Raw genomic sequence first — 17,094 nt, 5'->3', positions numbered from 1 at the left:
GGAAGGCTTTCAGAGGACAAAGATGAAGCTAGGAAGCTGAGGGTCAGGGCAGCCAAGTACGTCCTCATAAATAAAGTGTTGTACAAGCAAGGTTTTTCTCAGCCTTATTTAAGGTGCTTGGCTCCTGACGAGTCAAATTATGTTTTGAGGAAAGTCCATGAAGGAGCATGTGGAAACCATTTAGGGGCGAGATCGCTAGTCCATAAGATCATCCGTGCCGGCTACTATTGGCCTACAATGCAGGTAGATGCTAAAGCTTATGTTAAGGTATGTGACCAGTGCCAGCGCTATAGCAACGTACCTAGACGGCTGTCGGAGTACCAGACCCCAATGATGGCCCCGTGGCCCTTTGCACAGTGGGGACTGGATATCCTAGGTCCCTTCCCCATGGGAACCAAACAAATGAAGTTTTTGGTGGTAGGAATCGATTACTTTACCAAGTGGGTAGAAGCCGAGCCTCTTGCAACGATCACTCAGCAAAATGTGAAAATTTTTGTATGGAAGAATATTTTATGTAGGTTCGGAGTACCTAGGGTATTGGTATCGGACAACGGACGTCAATTCGACAATGCGCCCTTCAGGGACTTTTGCAATCATTTTGGAATCAAGAATCACTATTCCTCGCCATCCCACCCACAGGCAAATGGACAAGCAGAAGTAGCAAATCAATCCCTGCTGAAAATCATCAAGACTCGGCTCGAGGGGGCAAAAGGGATATGGCCAGACGAGTTACCAGGTGTTCTTTGGGCCTATAGGACGACTGTACGAACTCCGACAAGAGAGACCCCCTTTAAACTAGCCTATGGAAGTGAAGCTGTCATACCAGCAAAAGTTCATATGGCTAATCACCGAGTGATGGAGTATCAAGAGAAAGAGAATGGGGAACAACTTTGTCTTGACCTCGATCTTATTGACGAGGTAAGAATGGGCACGGAGCAAAGGACAGCAAGGTACAAAAATCTTATGGCTAGACAGCATGATGCCATGGTGAAACCTAGACGGTTCAGTGTGGGGGACCTTGTCCTCAAGAGAATCTCCTTGGCAACTAGGAATCCAGCTCATGGAAAATTGGGACCCAATTGGGAAGGACCCTACAGGGTAATCAACTGCAAGAGGCAGGGGTCTTACTACCTGGAAGCTCTGGACAGGCAGAAGTTAGAGCATCCTTGGAACGTGGAGCATCTGAGGAGGTACTATCAATGAGGAGCAGGGACGAGGGAAGTCGGTGACAAAGTAACAACTATGGTTTACGTGTTCGCGTATATTTACTGTTGTGTTCTTACTACTACTACAGTGTGTATTAAGAATAAAAAGTGCATTAGTTCATAAACTTTTGCAAAGACAAGGCTATGTATTTCCTAAAGCATTTTGATAAGGCACTAGCTCATAAGCGTGTGCCATACCTGTGGACAATGTTCATGTAATAATATGGTTTAAATCTCTTATGTATTTGATGCATAGATTTAGTTTCCATAATAATACCCACAGAAAGGGCAAAAGCCTAAGACGAATAGAAATCTTCGGACGTAAAAACACTCGTCCAAGGCTTTCCTTTAAACTTTCCTTGAAATAGGGATAAAGCAAAGAGAAAGAAGCTAAGACATACTCGTCCAAGATTTCCTTTAAATGAGTATAAAGCAAAAAGAAAAGGCCAAGGCCCACTCGTCTAAGAAAGAAAGTAGGCATTAAGGCGTAGCATTCCAAAGACGAGCAGCTAGTCAAGACGATAAAACATAAACGTTATGAACTCCTTGCGAGAAAACGAGCAATAATTGCCTAAAGGACAAGCAAAAGTAATGCAGTCATCAGTATCGTCCTAAGTGGGTCGTCCACAAAGAAATCGTGTAGACGATCATTCAACACTTAGAACATTTTTTAAAAAAGACAATTGCATAAATGATAACAATGAATAAGCTCGTCCATACAATAGGTAACAAATAAAGAAGATATTCTTTAGTCTAAAGAGGGTAGACGACCACCGTCCAAAAACCCTTATAAAATAAGTATTAAAAGGAAATTGTTAATAAACTCGTCCAGAACAATCTAGATGAGGTAATTGTACTTGAATACATTTTAAATAAAAAGAAAGAAAGAAAAGAAAGCCAAACAACAATAACACTAGTTAAAAAAAAATTCTTCAAGAGGGGGGGGCATCAATGTTGGAGTCATCCTGAGCTGGTTTGGTGGAAGCGTCGTCTTCGATGTTGACATTGTCTGAGCCTGTATGGATGAGAGAACTTGTAGCAGCGCCAAGGTTGAGTTTAATGGTGCTAAAGTCAACTCTAGGAAAGTTGTCTATAGCGTCCATCCTAAAATCCTCAAACCCTGCTGTGTAGTTCATGTCCAGCAGGTCAGTGAAATCTTTAGACGCTTTAAATTCCTCCACTACCTCGTCTTTAGCTTTCTTAAGAAGAAGACTCAGCTCGTCATTCTCCTTTTGAAGAAGGTCGAGACGATCGTCCTTCCTGGCAGCGTCGGACTTCAGCTCCCCCACCAAAACCTTCAACTCCTCAGCCTCGTTCTTGGCCTTGTTTGCCACCTCATCTTAGGTCTGCAGTCATTCTTGATCTCTTCTATTCTTTTTTCTAGAAGGATCCTCGTCCTGTCCATCTCTATGGCCTGCCTGGACGCAGCTATGAACTTTGACATTGCCTGTATGGAAGATAAGAAAGTTCAAGAGATAGAAATAACATTGGACAACATGGTTAAACCAAGACGAGGCAAAAATGGTCACCTTAAAAAGATTGTGGACGCCGAAGTGCTCGAACTCCTTTAAAGACATGTCGTAGCACGCAGCCACGTCCTCGCCTTTCACGTCCTCCTGGAATCGTTCCCAAGCCAAATCCTTGTTCTCCTACAAATTTGTAGAAATCCTTCGAGGAGACTGGGACGAATTAGGGGTAGGAGACTTGGACGGAGTGACGCTGACAGGCATAGACGAGTCAACGTCGACAACTAAGACGGACGGCTGCGAGGAAGGGGGTCAGGCCTAGCAGTTTCGGGCCTGGACGACCCATGCTTGGCCTTCTTCCCCCGACGACTGGGCAAGCTAGCCAAGTCCACGTGCTTGGACAAGCTTTTCCTCTTGTCTCCAGCAGCAAGACGAGGCTGGGGTTGAGATTTAGGCCTAGCTGCCTCGTCGACCACCTCTTTCCCCTTATTTCCCTTCATGGTTGCCATTCCTAAAAAAAAAAAAAAAAAAAACACGTGAACATACAAATAAATAATAATAATAAAATAAAAATGAAAGATACATATATCTTTGAGAAGCACTTACGTCTACGGACGGTTTGTTCGTGTGCTAAAGCTTCGACGGACGGTTCTGGGCCAAGTTCCCACTTGTGTAGACGCTGAAAGGTCACCAACGAGTGAAAGTCTCTCTAGGAGTGTAGACGAGCCCTGTGGACGCAATCACGGTGGAACCTGCTCGAAGAAGGATGAACAACAGCTGAAAAAGGAAGAAGGGAGTTAAGGTTAGATCACTGCTTAAAGATAAAGTATGACAAAACAAATAATAATAAATAAATAAATAAGAAGAGCATAACATACCTTCTGAACGAAGGTTCCCTAAGTCTCCAGTATAAGGAGCAAACGAGTCTCTACCAACCTCAACAGGATGCCCCACCCAAAAACTAGAGACGAAGAAAAATTATGTCTTCCAGTTTCTATCAGACGAGGGCAAAGACTTAATCAATCTACAATCATTGCCTCTTGCTGTAAACTGATGGAAGCCTAGAGATTGACTTATCTCGGAGGGTTTATAGCAATACAAGAACTCGTCCACGATGATAGGACGGTCCCCATTAAATACCTCCCTCCATAAGACTTGCATAGAGACAATTAGTTTCTATGCGTTGGGGTTAAGCTAACACACTCCCAAGCCTAACCTAGTGAGCAATTCCCTAGCAAAGGCATTCAAAGGAAGTCTAAGTCCCCCTAACAAGTAAGCTTCATAAACACCTATTCCAAAATGAGGCTGGCAACACCATTCACCTCGGACAGCTAACCTAGGGTTTAGGTCGTCAAGAATTTGAAACCAACTCCTAAGAGCATCTAACCTCTTCTCGTCCGTCCTAGAAGGAACCTCTATAGCACAACTATATACAGTTTCCCTTTCATCCAAAGGGGAGGACGGCGGGGAACTCGTCGAGGTGTCAGCCCCAAAAGCTACCCTCGTCCTAACATTTTCTTGTAAGGCCTCGAGGGGAATTCCTGGGATGCCAGAGATATACTCCTCTGTTGTGTGACCACTACTACTGCTATTGTTACTAGAAGTATCATAACTAGAAGAGTCATGATACTCGTCTATGGCTTTGACTACACTGTCGCTAGACGAACAGGAAGCCATTTAGGACATCCTAGCACTTAAAAAGGAAAAGTTTGAAAGTTGAAGTAAAGGGAAACCTGGCTCTAGACGGGAGACACTACGGACGCTGAGAACACTCCTAGACGAGACGATGGACGAGGATGTCAAAACAGAAAATCTGAAAAAGTGAAAGGGGCACGAGAGGGAAACCACTATTTATAGGTAGAAAAGTCTCGATATCCACAACGACAAGACCAATGGAAAAACGACACGTGGCACCTGCCTCGAAGGAATGAATCGACGCGGCCAACCACCTATGAAAGTGTGACACGTGGCAAAAAAAAATCATCCTAAAATCTGGTGATACACTGAATGACCCCTGGACGAGGGGCAACTGATGAGGAATGAAATATTCCAGGTCATCCACGTTCATCCACGCCAACATCCGTCCAAAAGAAAGCTCGAGACGTGACTAACACCATAGCCGTCCATGGACGAAGTCAAACCCACGTCTCTCGTCCACAAAAGGCGACCACCTCGTCCTGACTATATTCGTCCACACGAGGAATACCCATGGACGAGCACGTACACTTGGGAATTACTAAAATGCACTTCACCATTCCGTAATACACGCATAACTTCCGGTGACCGTTGTATGAGAAAATGCAACTATCAGGTGGTTATGGGAGTTATCCAGGGGAGGTTACAATTTTAATAACTGTCTTCAGGATACTATATAAACAGCCATTCAGACTAATGAAAGGTACATTGAACATTTCCCAAGAAATTGAAACTTTCACAAATATAGAGAGAAAACTGACTTTACCATCGAAGAGTTCTTGGCCGGCGATCCCGGTCACCTTTGATTATTTTTCTTTAGTTTTCCAAGCCTTCAAGAGAGCGAGTGGTCCTTTCAAATCTGGAGCATCCAGCCTACTGATTTTCCTTGCATCATCAATATATATTTATATACAAGTGGGGGCATTCTTTTATTTAGGGGCTTTAGACCATTGCATCACTTGTTTCTATGCTTAAGCTAGCCCTGAGTATATGCTCAACATACTACATTTTTTTGCTAAACGCTCAACATGCTACATGCTTACTATAAGGCTGTAACAAAATTATTTCAAAGGAAAAAGTTAATGGTGAGATGTAATAAAGAATGTGTACACTAGTTTGATTTAAGGTCTTACGTATATTTGTAGATTCGAAGCATAGCCTTGCAAATAACTAGGTTAGAATTTAATTTCAACCTTTTAACCTTAGTGTTTGGCAGTTTGGGTGGATTGTTAATTTGTCTTAAAGCTTTTTTTTTTTTCATTTTAATTCTTAAATTTAACATTTCTATCAAGTTGGTCCTTTCGTTTTTTACGGTAAATAAAAGTAATAAAATTTTTATTGTTCACATAAAACTTTTACAGTGTTTTATCGGATGTAATGGTAGTTACTAGTTTTATAGATAGTAATGGACACGACTACAGTAGGACTAACTTGATAGATTTGTTAGAGTTTAAGGATTAAAATGTCAAAAGATAATCTCTAGGAACGAAAATGACAATTTACTGAAATTTAAAGGAGATAATTTAAACTTTTTGACCAACAATTATGCCACAAGTAAATATTTTTCTTCTAATAGAGGCAAAGTAAATTTTGTGTGTGATCCCTTATTATCTTACTAGTTAAATAAGGTTCTAACTTCCAAGTTGTTAAAATGGTTGGATACTAAACAGAAACAAAGTTATGGTAATGAAGGCACTTGACTCTAAATCTTACACTAGTTTGTAATTTGAGTAATGCACGGTAAATCTCAACAAAAAATTTTACTCTCTATGTTTAATCTGTTTTAGAATATATTATTTAATACTTACAGTACTTATTAATATAAGGAAATATTTAGCAGAGGGTTGCAAAATAATTTTGTCAATTCTTTTGATCTTAAGATGTTTGGACTAAGCAAAATAATTTCTCGTGAAAAAACCAATCTGACCTTTTGTATTTGAAGATGAGTTAGTAAATGAATAAGTACACAACAATTTTCATAACAATTTTTTATTGTTGTTAAAGTTGTGATTGATGTATAACAAAAAGTGAATTAAGTGGTGGTCTGAATGAAAATATGTTGCACTAATAGAATGCAAGTTATATCAAAATTTGAGTAGTAAATTATGCCATTTTTTTTTATATATTAGAAAAAGTGAAAATTGGTGATTAGTAAATTATGTCAAATTTTGAGTAGTCAAATTTTTTATGGTCCAATAGACTGCATTATTTGTTAATTATATCCTTAGTAACTTTTGGAAGAATTAATAAAAAAAAATCAAACTTCTTATTTCAAGAGGAAAAAGAAAAAGTACCAATAAACAAAGATAAGAGACATAATGATGATTGGTGATAATGAATCACTTTAATAAAACTAAAAATGAGAGTGATACAGAACATAAAGGATTTAATATTGATTCCCTCCCCTCCTCCCTCCCAATTTTTTTTTTAATGCAATTATATATTTTACTATGTATAATAACACTTTGAAGCAAAATCATGATTTAGTTCGGCAATATTCTTGTAGTATTATATGCCTCTTATTAAATCAAAATTCTCATTTAATGTTAAGTATTTCATAACTTGTTTCTTCTTAGTTTGAATTTATAACTTCAATTATCATTAGAGTAATATTTCTTAAAACTTAAATAAATTTTACTCTGAATAGCTATTTATTTATGAACTCACACAATTAATTTGTTCCAAAAAAAGGTTTAAATTTTCCAAAACAAAAATATAATTATTCATTTTTAAAATTTTCTAAAAAAAATACAAATATACTTTTCTGTTTTCAAAATTTAATCTAAGTTTAATTTCCATCCCTTAAATTTTAAAATTTTAAAGTATATTAAAATTTTCTTTTATTAAGGAAATTACATAATAACAAGCTGAACAACATTTAATGTTAAAAAAGTTAGCATAACCTAGAAAAAAATAATGAAGTTTATAACTATTTAATTTTCTTATGATGAATTATAACTTTATAAATTTAAAGGAAAAAAATTTGAGGCTAGAAAAAAATTTTCGAAAAAAATGAAAAATATATTTCAGCAATTCACACAATTGAAAGAAAATAAATATTATTTTTCTTTAAAGGAAAAAAAATACATTTTAAATTTTAAGTTTAATCTTATAACAAATTAAATCTTATAATTTTAAAATAATAATATAAACTTTGAAATTTCAAGAAAAACAAATTAAATCTCACATGTTTAAGTAGAAGTGCAGAATCTGTAGAATGTAGAACTCTTTTATATTGAAAATTTAAAATAAATCAATTAAAAAAAAAAAACACTCTTATAGTGCTCATCTCATTGTCCAATGGGCTAGGTCCAAACAATTGTGTATTTCCTTGGTTGAGTAATAAAGTATTTATTCAGCAAAGATTATGAAAATTAACCACAAAAACACATGCTCGTTAAACCCTAATTGGCTCCAGAGAAAATTTGCGATACAATAAATTCTCTCTATTTTCCCTCCTTTTCTCTCTGTTTGTCTTTCACGTTATACAGTGCTACATACATACACATGTGAATGCATGTAGATATAATAGTTAGGTTTTCTGTATTTAATTGTGTTTTGTAATGGGAAAAATCTCGAGCGAATTGGAAGCGGCGGAGATGAAGAAGCAAACTCTGCGGAAAACGCTTGAGCAAATCCACAGCTCTTCGTCTTCGTTTCTTTTGTTCTCGCTGCAATGGAAGGATCTGGAAGACCACTTCGATACGGCGAGTCGTTTTCTCCAGGAACAGGTGCAAGGGCTCGAGTCCAAAGAGAAGCGGTTCGAAGAGCTTGAACTGAGAGAGAAGCGGGTTGAGGAGTTGTCCAGAGGTTTCGAGGCGAAAGAGGAACGATTGAGAGAGTGTTCGAAGGAATTTGAGTTGAAAGAGGCGAATTTGGAAGAGAGAGTTAGAGAGGAATGGAAAGAGCGAATTCGAGAGCTTGAAGTGAAAGAGGATGGATTGAAGGAAAGTTGGAAGGAATTGGAGGAATGAAATGAGGTGTTTGAATTAAGAGAGAAGAAAATTGAAGAGAGATTTAGAGAGCTCGAATTGAGAGAGGAAAGCATTGAGTTTAGATTGAAAGATATTGGTTTGAAAGAGAAGAGATCAGAAGAAATCATATTGAATGAGGGAGAGAATTAAAGAGCTCGAGTTGAAAGAGAAGCTACCGCTAGTCTTCGATTTTGTGTAATTATGGATGGAAAGAGCTTGCAAATATTCCTAAATGGGCGTTGGAAAGAGCTCGATTCGATGAGACTTGAAGTGGGTACTGCTCTTAGATTGTCATCAGACCCTGCAAAGCTTGTTTTGGATGCTATGGAAGGGTTTTACCCTCCGCGGTTGAAGAAGGGAGAAGTGGAGTTTGATGAGAGTATTGTTCAAGGGAGTTGTGTTCTGTTGTTGGAGCAATTGTTGAAACTTTCACCAAGTATCAAACCTGACGTGAAACAAGAAGCAATGAGATTGGTCATTGAGTGGAGGGTGAAGATGAGGGTGGACACAGAGCATTCTCTAGAGGTTTTGGGGTTTTTGTAACTCCTAGCTTCTTATGGATTGGCCTCTGCTTTTGATGATGATGAACTCATAATGTATTTGGAGAAAATTTCTGAGTATGAACAGTTGCCTGGTTTGTGTCAGATCCTTGGTGTTGATAATATGGCACCAGGTAAATTTTCTGGAAATCGGGCTTCATATAGCTTGCCCTTTTCTCCTATGTTTTAATTTGACTTGAAAGTGTTTTGCAAACCTGTGCGATGTGTTGTAAAGTTCATTAAAATTTGGTTATAAATGATAAATGTTCAAATATATATCCATAAAGTTATAGAAAATATGGAATCTAATTAATTAAAATTTGTTTACAAAATGCTAAAAAGCACAATGAAGACTTGTTGAGAATATACGCAAGCATAGAATTTCAAGCCTCAAGCTTCTTTAGTGACATGACCACTCCTTCCTAGTCGCAAGGTTAATAGAAACTGGCATATGCAGGTATTTCTTGGAAGAATACCAGATTTAACAAAAGATTCCTCATACATATCATCGTTGCTAGAGATATACATTTAGCTAAGTTCATTATGTTATGCTGTTTGAAATTCTGATTACATTCCCTTTTTATTTTTCTTTTTTCTTTCTGTTTTACAAGAATTCTTGCTGGCTGCTTGGAGTTTTCGTGAGAGGCAAAGTATGGTTTTGCCATCTTAAATTCTCATTCTATTTACCCAAGTTGAGAAAGGAATATAAAACATGGAACTTGGCTTTAATCTCTTCTTCTTGATTTTTTTTTTTTTGGATAAGTGAAGAAGACAACAACTTTTGTTGCTGCTATCTTCTCTTTTCTTTCCTCTTCCAGTTATAGAAATGCATACAATAATTTTCTAAGTTCACAGGCTTCTGTTTAAACGGCCGAAGATGTTGTCTGGTGTTGACAGACAACATCTTAGGCCATTTAAACTTCTAGGTCCTGGTTTCAGTGTGAACTGTGAAGGGTGATTTTTAGTTTAAGAAGGTTGTTTCAGTGTGCTTATTCTATTGACATCACGTCAAATAGCATACTTATCTGGTCCTGTCCTTTTTCCTGGCATAGATTTTCATGCTTCCAATGATATATTTTGGTCATCACAAGAATACTTGTGTATGCCTTGCATGGTTGCGAGAATGACTAACAAGACCATTTGCACCTCTTTTTCTTTTCTTTCCTTTTCTTTTGGCTTAATGGAATGAAAAATATTAACTTTTATGAAGGGGAATTTTTCCTGTTTGTTGAAGTGGCTTTAGAATAATTCCTGTTTGTTCTTCAGCGTTTTTGCATGATTTGAGTGATATCAAGAGTAAAACCCAGGCACTTTATGGTCATGAACTGTTGTTTAATATTTGGAATACAAAATCTTATACCCTTAATCCAATCGCTAACATTTTCTGTTGACTGTTAAATTTTTTGTCTTATTTGTTTAGTGAGCTGCACTGTTCATTCCCATGTAAAGAGTGCGCAATTGTCAAAGGAAAGTTCGCTATTGGACAGCAGAGTGGCTTCATTGGCTGTGAATCCTCAGCAGGATCCTAAATGTTTATCTGTCAATGTGCATGGAGAGTCATTGAGATCATTACTTAACAAGCAAGTGGAGTATGATTCAATTCGAAGTGAAGTTTCTGATGCTCTTCAATCTGTTCTGGATCCAGATAAGCTTCTTTTGGATGCAATAATGGGAATTTATCCTTCAAACTTAAAAGGAGATGAAGGCTTTAAGTTGTGTGTTTCTAGAAACTTCATTTTATTGTTGAAACAATTAATAGGAATTTCGCCCTAGATTAAGCCTCTGGTGAAAGTAGAAGCCACGAAGTTTGCAAATGATTGGAAATCAAGATTGAAAAAGAAGAGAGATGATCCTTTGGAGGTCCTGGCCTTTCTGCAATTTTTAGTAGCCTATGGGTTGGCCTCTTCTTTTTATGCAAATGAGGTTCTTCATCTTTTGGATACTGATGTTTGGCGTAAAAAGATCCCTGATTTATGTCGGGTCCTTGGCCTGACGGATATCATGCCTAGTAAGTTCCCTCTCTCTCTCTCTCTCTCTCTCTCTCTGTCTCTCTCTCTGTGTGGTGTGTGTGTGTGTGTGTGTGTGTACCCATAAATCATCTGTGTTAAATTCTGTTCATATATTTTGTAAACTTTCTCATTTGAATGGGTGTCATTCCTCCTTCATGCAGTACAGTAATGCCTTAGCATCACTGCCTTCACAAAAGGAACTTTCAATGGGACTTGTACATAACTGATTAACATCTTCTGCAAGATTTTGTTTTGTGAAAATTTTTGTAATGTTCTTTAAAGTTTCCTGGTTCATATTTCTTGTATATCATTTGCTTTTGCTGAATTTGTAATGTGTTCGAATCAAAGATGGAAGAAGCGACTCATATGATTGAGAAATTTAGAAAGGAAAGTTTTTAGAACATGTAATAAGAACCTGAAGGGGTGAAAAGTTTTATCTGAACTGTTATTAGATCACTTGATGTGATGCTTGAATGTGATGTAAAGTTAATATAAACACCACTTGTTTTCCCTGTGATTATATTGCATTTCGTCAAATATTACCATGCTATGCAAGAAATCTTATAGAGAACCAAAATGGGTTTTACTTCCCGTGGTTTTAATTTAGTTTCAGCGAAGATATCTTCTCTTCATGAAAGAGGGTTTCCAGTAGTTAATTTCTTTCTTCTATCTGCCGTGTGATATTTGGGATTTCCTTTCTTTTTTATTTTCTTTTTATGTCTTTGATTTCCTTTGCTGCAATTATTGTCATCATTGTTACACTGATTAAAAAAATGGCCGTACCCAATATACAATGCTCCCACTTCTGTGGGATTTGAAAAGGTTGTTGGAAAGGGATAATTCCTAGACGTTGCACTAATTTTATTTAAGCATTTTAGTCCATTTAAGGGTAATTTCTTAATGCTAATAGTTCCTTTATTAAATGTAATAGATTTCATTCAAAATCATATCAAAGAAGAGCAGCGGTTAGAAGCTATTAAATATATCTGTGCACTGGAGCTGGTGGACAATTTCCCACTAGTAACTCTTTTAAATGATCATTTGAAGAATTCCAAAAGAAAAGCGGAGGACTTATGCAAGGAAGGAAATAAGTCACTTCCAGTTCAGGTATATTTTCCACCCCCTTTTGTTTATGTTTGTATGTTCTTCTTGTTCAAACGTCCAACAACCTTCCTTGTGTACATATTTGCTCATGATTGAGTAAAACTTGCATACAGCTTAAGGAGATAAGCAAAGAGTTAACTGCTTTAAGAGCTGTACTCAGCTGGATTGAAATTTACAAGCTTGAAGATGAAAACTTTCATGCAATCCTTGAAAAACACGTTGTGGAACAGGAAAAGCAGCAGGCAGAGAAAAAGCGTGAGTATGACTCATCCAATGTCAAAAATGGACCTCGTACTAGATCCAAAGATACATTACTGCAACAGTATCAACAACAACAAACAAACTGTAGTTCCAAAACTTTGGGGTCGGAGATGGATCCTCAACAAACTAATCAAGTTCGACCACAGCATACTGAGCAGAAATGTGTTGCTACAACAACCATGATAACTGCCACCACTGCACCATCCACCCTAACTTCTTGCAATACTCCAAAGTCTGAACCTCAAGAACACAGTGGAAGTAAGCGTCGTAGGACAGAAGTTCCAAGAGAGGCTCCACCAATCTATGCTGTTGGTGGCACTTCTGCTTTTCACTCTGTGCAACCCCCTAATTGGCATCCACCAGGTTTGTTTATGGATCAAGATGCACCATACTTTGACACATCAGCTAGGCATTATAGTTTGTCAGGCCATCCTCTGCCTGACGTACATATGAACCCATACGTTTTTCCTGATTACCCTTGGGATGCACTTAGGAGTCCTGGTTATTATGAAAGGATAACTGGTTATTATGATAGGCCAATAAGTGATCCTGCAGATACAATCAGGGGACCTGGTTTGTACAATTATCCAATGCCTTATGGTGGCTATAATTTACCACCCTAGTACCTTGTTCTTCTGGACTTAAAAACACTTGCGTTTGGCAAGTGCAAAAAAAAAAAGAAAAAAAAGCCAAGTTTTTAGGATTTTTGAGCTTATTTTAGCTGATCCAATAAAAACTTTTCCCTTTATTTTCTACAGCACTTTGAGCAGATAAACAATTAGTAAAATGCATCCAAATGCACTCACAAGCTTGTCCATTATTCTTACAGGGTATGGGCTAAAGCTCACCTATTAATTGCTGTTGTTTTCCATCAATTTGGCTCTATGAGATGCATGGAGGGAATGATCATACAATGGTTTCCTAAGAAGGGAATTGAAACAGAAATATATACATTTGCCTGAACCATATTTAGACCCCAAAAAAAAAAAAAAAAAAAATCTCGAATCACCTTTTTGGCTCTAATTACTGAGGGTTTGGTAAAAAGAGCAAATTTAAAATGTGTTAGTTGCTTCAACTGTGCTGTTTTGATAACCTAGAACAACACAACTCAACTATACTGTAGTTCAAAATTATGTCAACAGTGTGCTGAAAATTTCAGCTCTTTTTAGCAGTCAAATCTGTTTTTTTTTTTTTTCCCAATTATATTTTTCCTCTAAGAATGTACATTTTTTTTTATCTTGAACTAATTGATTCATCCCCCCACGGGCCTCACCCCTCTCTCTCGACAATACCTTTTAATTTAAGTGATTATTAGAAAAGACTTGCGAAATGCCTGCATATAAATCCATGGTCCAAGAAGACCACGTGGCTTATGAAATGATTGCATGCAAATTCCCTTTGCTTGTAAAATTTCATGCAAGGAATGGACTGTTGCGTGCTTTACACCCGAGTGTTGATAAAGCTTCCTTCTTCGGCCGCCTTTCAATACCTACAAGGTAAGTGGGTTACTCACTTACATAGCCCATGGGTATATTAAAGTGGGCATAGAAAATAGGAAAAGATTGTGGTTTTAAACATGTTTATAATTATCTTGCTAATAATTAATGAGGCGGTCCATGTATTATTTTAGTCACATAACTTTTTTAATGGGCTATGCGATTTGTTTTAATAATACACCTGAATAGTTTTATAATATATCACATAAGAGGTTGGATAAAATAGCAAATTAGTATAGGCTTAGCATGCTGCATGCTTACTTTAAGGGCACAGCCGGCTCTAGCATATAAGCAAGAGAGGCAGTCGCCTATGGCCCGGCATAAAAAAAAGGTCCCCTAATTTTAACCAAATGAGCTATTTGTTTCATTTTAATATTATTAATTAAGCCCAAATATTAGCTAATAAATAAAATATTATATTTTTACGAAAAAAAAATTCTACGTTCACAATAATTTTTACAATACTTTCACAACAAATTCTAGGTAGCAGAATGTTACCGGCTGTTATTGGCGGTTAAAAAAAAAATTTCAATAGTGGGTTCAAATTAGAACTAGTAACAACTTAACACCTAGAATTTGCTGTAAAAATGTTATAAATTTAGCACTTCTAAAAAAAAAAAAGCAATGCACAAAAAATTTCACAAGAATTTTTACAACAATTGAGTTGGCAAGTTTTTACTAAATCTCATCTAGGTTCACCACTAACGCCACTTTTTTACTTATTATTATTAATCTGCCACATGTTGATGTGTGAAATGTTTTGTCAAATTTTTTGTGTCTATAGACGTTCTCAAAAAAAAAAAAAAAATCTAGTGGTTCATATTAATTAGTAATTCTGCATCTAACAAGAGAATAGAGTTTAAGCAATATTTAGATTATTTTTTTAAAAAGTTATTTTTAAAAATATAAAAGGCCTCAATTCATTTTTCACCTTGTAACAAAATTTTTTCAAAGGAAAAAGCTAATGGCAAGCCAAAATAAAGAGTGTGTACGCTAGTGATTCGAAGGATAAGGATAACCTTGTCAATTAATCAACTAGTTTAAAATTTAATTTTACCCTTTACCCTTTATGTTTGGCGGTTTTGGTAGATTGTTAATTACTTAATTTTGTCTTAAAGCTTATTTTTGTCCTTTTAATTCTTTAAACTTTAACATTTCTATCAGGTTGGTCATCTCGGTTTTTTACGGTATATAAAAAGTAATAAAACTGTCATTGTTCACATAAAACTTTAACAGTGTTTTATCGGATTAATGGTAGTTTTGTAGATAGTAATGGACAAGACTTCAGGAGGACTAACTTGATAGATTTGTTAGAGTTTAAGGATTAAAATGTCGAGCTAATCTCTATGAACCGAAATGACAATTTACCAAAAATTTAAAGTATATAAATTGAATTTTTTTACCAACAATTATGCCTCAAGTAAATATTTTTCTTCTAACAAAGGCAAAGGAAATTTTGTGTGTAATCCCTTAGTATTTTAATGCTTAAATAAGGTTCTAACTTCCAAGTTGTTAAAAATGGTCGAATACTAAAAATAAACAAAGTTATGGGAATGGAAGGCACTTGACTGTGAATCTTACACTAGTTAGTTATTTGAGTAATGCATGGTAAATTTCAACAAAAATTTGTATACTCTTTTATCTGTTTTATAATATATAATTTAATACTTATGGTAATTATTAATAGAGCGAAATATTTAGTAGAGGATTGGAAGAACATCAACAAATAAAATTTAACCAATTTTGTCTATTCTTGAGATCTAAGATTTTTGGACTAGGCAAAATAACTTCTTGTGAAAAACCAAGCCAATCTTTTGTATTTGAATATGAATTAGTATATCAATAAGCACACAATAAATTTCATAACATTTTTTTACCATTGTTGAAGTGTTAAGTTGTGATTAATTTATAACAAAAAGTGAATTAGGTGGTGATATCAGTGAAAGTATGTTGCACTAATAGAATGCAAAATTATGTCAAAATTTGAATAGTAAATTATGCCATTTTTTTTATATATATAAAAAAGAGCCAAATTTGGTGATTAGCTAATTATGTCAAATTTTTTTTTTTTTTATTTCCAATAGACTGCATCATTTATTAACTATATCCTTAGTAACTTTTGGTAGAATTATTAAACAAACGTGATATCAGGTTAGTCAAATTCAATATCTAGGTTGAGTTTCAAACTTCTTATTTTAAGAGGAAAATGTATCAATAAACAAAGATAAGAGACATAATGATAATAATGAATCACCTTGTTAAAACAAAAAATGCAAAAATGAGAGTGACACAAAACATATATGAGATTTATATTTTATATAAGATATAAATTTTACTATAACATATTCTAAGTGTATATATGTATGAAACTTCCTCTTGGAAACTTGAATCTCGGTCCTTACTCCCCCACCTAACAAGAACTTTGTACATGTGGAGTGACTATCACATTAAAGATACATGTTGGTAAAACATAAAGGACTTAACATTGACTCCCTCCCCCCACCCCCGAAAAAAGAAAAAAAAAATTGATGTAATTATATATTTTAACGTAACACTTTGAAGCCCTATGATAGTCTATAGTATCATACAAAATCATGATTTAGTTTAGCAATATTCTGGTAATATTATAATTTATAAGCCTTTTGTTGAATTAAAATTCTCATTTAAAGTTAAGTATTTCCTATCTTGTTTTTTCATAATTAACTATTTCTTGCATAAATTTGAATTTATAACTTCAATTATCATTAGATTAATATTTCTTAAAACTTAAATCAATTTTACTCCGAATAGCTATTTATTTATGAACTCACAAAATTAATTTCTTCTAAAAAAAGGTCTAAAATTTTCCAAAACAAAATATAAGTATTCATTTTTAAAAAGCTTCTAAAAAAAATACATGTGGTGGCTAAAATCGATGTTTTAACATCACAATTAATTTGCAATAGATGGCTTAAAGTGAATCCACAATGGGAAACTTAAACTAGGGTAAGAAACTACAAGTATCAATCAGGAACAATCAAAGAAAAGATCTCTCATTTATTTCCAATAAAACTCCTTATATAAACATACACTTTTTCTCTATGTGTTTCTCTCTCTCCTTTTTGATCACCTCCTCTTTTTACATGTCTTGCTTCTCTTTATACTCCCTTGGAACCCTATCTCAACGCATAGCTAGCGAGTTACTTGTTTGTCACATTAAACACCTTCTCCCTTCCTTTCATGATGCATCTATACTTTTAGTGTTTAAAACTATTCAGGCTAGCCATTTAGCAATAAATGCAACTGTGTCAAGCAAGTGAATTGAATTAATGCGAAGGTGACTGCTACTTTACCTATAAGCCACCC

The 17,094-nt window shown here is 35.6% G+C and overlaps 1 pseudogene; it reads left to right on the top strand.

Annotated features, from left to right (window-relative positions):
• Positions 1 to 7,768: 7,768 nt before the first annotated feature.
• Positions 7,769 to 13,151, top strand: LOC142627786 (FRIGIDA-like protein 5; annotated as a pseudogene).
• The last annotated feature ends 3,943 nt before the right edge of the window (positions 13,152 to 17,094 follow it).

This window comes from Castanea sativa, chromosome 3 (assembly GCF_040712315.1).
Source record: "Castanea sativa cultivar Marrone di Chiusa Pesio chromosome 3, ASM4071231v1".
NCBI lineage: Eukaryota > Viridiplantae > Streptophyta > Magnoliopsida > Fagales > Fagaceae > Castanea > Castanea sativa.
Note: the sequence above shows the minus strand (reverse complement) of the source record. Positions and strands in the feature narration are given on the sequence as shown.